The sequence below is a fragment of the Triplophysa dalaica genome, chromosome 8, assembly GCF_015846415.1.
Source record: "Triplophysa dalaica isolate WHDGS20190420 chromosome 8, ASM1584641v1, whole genome shotgun sequence".
NCBI lineage: Eukaryota > Metazoa > Chordata > Actinopteri > Cypriniformes > Nemacheilidae > Triplophysa > Triplophysa dalaica.
In genome coordinates, this window is record NC_079549.1 from 8,829,826 (window position 1) to 8,833,038 (window position 3,213).

A 3,213-nucleotide genomic window follows, 5' to 3' on the forward strand; every position below is an offset into this window, starting at 1 on the left:
GGGGTGGCACTGCTGCTGCAGTGTGAAATATAGATAAAAGCCCCTGCTGGGGCGTCACTGCTGCTGCGGTGGGAAATGCAGGTGAAAGCCCCCCTGCTGGGGAAGCACTGCTGCTGCAGTGTGAAATATAGGTAAGGACCCCTGCTGGGGTGGCACTGCTGCTGCAGTGTGAGATGTAGGTGAGGACCCCTGCTGGGGTGGCACTGCTGCGGCAGTGTGGAAAATAAGAAAGAAGACCTCTGCTGGTTTGACTCTGTGGCTGTGGGTTGCTGGTGTGTGTGGGCGGTTGGCGGCAGACAGGGATTTACAGTTTGGTTGGTGAGGGTTGGTTGTGCTCTTTATTAGGATTGTGTGTTTCTAGCTGGCGGTGGGTTTTGGGGTTTTTTGTATGGTTGGAGGTTCCTGGCTTAGAAGGTGATGTTGTTGAGGGAGGCGTTGGGAATGGGCTTCGGCGGGTGGTCTAAGGGAATATGAGTTCCGAATAGGGAGGTACTGGGGTGGGGTGTAGGTCCGCTTCCGGTGCCAGCTGCCTGAATTTCTTGAAAGCGAAGCGGGAGAGTGAATCTGCTATTTGGTTTTTTGACCCGGGGATGTGTTTTGCGGTTATTATGAATTGGTCGCAAGCTGATATCCAAGTTAGTCTTCTTATCAAAGGCGTTAGTGTGGGGGGAGTGTGAACGGCCTTTGTTGATGCAATGCACGGCTGCTTCGTTGTCGCAGTAAACTGAAATACTGCTGGTTGACCATTCTTTCCCCCACAAAAAGGCTGAGATGACTAATGGGTAGAGCTCGAACAACGCCGAGGACGAGGAAGACTGGGGGAGATTTTGTAGTTGGGGAGGCCATGTGGATGCGAACCAGCGACCTTGGTAATACCCTCCGAAACCGACGGATGGGGCTGCGTCGGTAAACAATTGGATGTCTTCTGGGTTTAAAATCATGTCGTTGTAGAAAAAGGAGAGACCGTTCCATTGTTTCAGGAAAGTTATCCACAGACTCAGTTCGTTGCGGCATGCGTTGGTGAGGGATAACTGGTCCTCGAGTGCGGGAACGGAAGACGCGAGTTAGAGGTGGTGGGAGATGAAAGGGCGACCTTGCGGGATGATGCGTACGGCGAAGTTAAGGTGGCCGAGGATGGAAAGCAGTTCGCGTTTGGAGCAGTTGGGGTTATCTATGAGAGAGGTGGCGACCAGAATGATCCTGTCGATTTTCTCTTTAGGTAGGGAAGCTTGAAATTTTGCCGAATCTTAATTGATTCCTAGAAACTCTATGGATGTGCTTGGACCTGCGGTTTTTTCTTGTGCGATCCCGAGTTTAGCAAAAAGCTTTTGGACCATTAAGAGGTGTGCGGCTGGGATGGAGTTGTGAGGGGAGATTATTAGAAAATCGTCTAGTAGGTGAATGATGTATGGAATTGCGTAGTTGTTGGACAGAATCCAACAGATTGCTTCTGACAACATGTCGAAAATTTTTGGGCTGCTTCGGCATCCGAAGGTCAGGCGGACGGAAAAATAGAACTTTTGGTTCCAACGAATTCCAAATAGGTGCCAGAAATCTGGTTGAATCTGCATTATTTTGAAAGCGGAGGTGATGTCGACTTTGGCTAGCCATGCGCTGCGCCCTGCTTTTTTGATCAGGGTTATTGCTTGTTCGATGTCGTGGTAGTGGAGGGAGAATTCTTCGAGTGGTATGATGCTGTTGATGCTTGGGATTGTGGAATTATGTGGTGATGAGAGGTCGATAATTAGACGTTTTTTACGGGAAAATTTTCTGGTTGCTATGCCTATGGGGCTGATGCGGAAAACGCTGAAGGGGGGTTTGTGGAAATTTGCGTCGGTTTCGCTTTTGATTAAATTGTCGACTATTTCTGGTTCGGCGAGGGCGGACTGGAGGTTACCGCAGATGGTGCTCTCGGATGGGAGGCTTTCGACACCGGGGTTGAAGCCGTGTTTAAGCCCTGACAGTAGAAACTCTGAGAAATTAGCGTCGGGGTGTTGTGACAATTCTAGAGAAAGGTAATGAACGTTCACAGGAGTCGAGAGGTAGTTTCTGTAATTTTTATTTGCAGATTTTTTCACAGGGCATATAAAGCGGGCGTGGGCGCCGCCACAAAAATCGCAAATATGCAAATAATTACAACGGTGCCTGGTGCAGGTGCTGTGGTTGAAATTCAGGCAGACTTGGTTCTTGGTCCGGTTGCGGTAGTTGGCTGGTGGTGCGGAACGGGTGCTTGTGCGGGGAACGTAGCTGGTTGATTTTTCCTGCTGCGGTTCGGGGCAGGGCGGAATGGAGGGGTTGATTTGGGGGCATGCTGTGGTTGAGTGGGTCAGTGATCGGCAGACGGCGCAGGAGTTGTTGTGGCATCCGATGAATATCCTATTATGGAGTTCGTTGTCGAGGGCTCCCCAATATGGACATTGGTTCCACTGGGCGACTCTTATCGCGCGTTTTGCGGAAAAAAGCTTGTGATAGGTGTAGAAATGGGTTCCTCCGTATGACAGCGCGAGCTCAGCGACAATTGCGAGATAGTCGCTAAGCTCGCGTCTCCTGTGTGGAAAGGTGGTGCATATTATGTCCGTGTAGCGTGTGAATGCAATAGTGAACTCGGTGAATGACAATAGTCGTGAGTGGTTATGTGCGGCGTTTTTTAAAGTGACGGAGAAATCGCCGCAATTGATGTGGCGATCAGTGGGGGTTGGAGGGATGGGAGATAGGAGGGTGAAGAGGTCGATGTCAGCTCCTGCGAGGATCTGATCCCTTATGCTACCGGCTACTGGGGGAGGTTCTAGGGCTGGGGCGTTTGGGGGTATGGTCATGGGTGTTGCAGAGTGGAGGGTAAAAGCGGTGCGAGAGCTGGATAGTGTGGGTGGGAAGGTTGCGGCTGCTGGAACCGCGTGTGGATGTGGCATCGCGCTTTGTGCGGCTCCAGAGCCTGTGGTAATAGGAAAAGTGAAAAAGGTTTGGGCCTGCGCCTGTGCCGGAGGCAACCTCGCGGCATCTGATGGCATTGGGGCTGCAGGCCAGAGCCCGGCGGGAAAGTGGGAAGGAGGATAGCCTGATAGGGTAGGAAAAGTTGCCGCTGGCAGGCGCGTGCTCGCGCTGCCGTGGCGGTGGAGAGTCAGCGTGGGGTCGTCGGAGGTGCTGGACTCAGGTGATCCTGCGCCCAACTGGTTGCTGGTGTCCGCGTGGTCCGGGGCGTGGCCAAGGCTGGCC

At 52.3% G+C, this 3,213-nt stretch overlaps 1 pseudogene; it reads right to left on the reverse strand.

The window, feature by feature from the left end:
- Positions 1-460: 460 nt before the first annotated feature.
- On the reverse strand, positions 461-3,008 carry LOC130427568 (uncharacterized; annotated as a pseudogene).
- Positions 3,009-3,213: the final 205 nt, after the last annotated feature.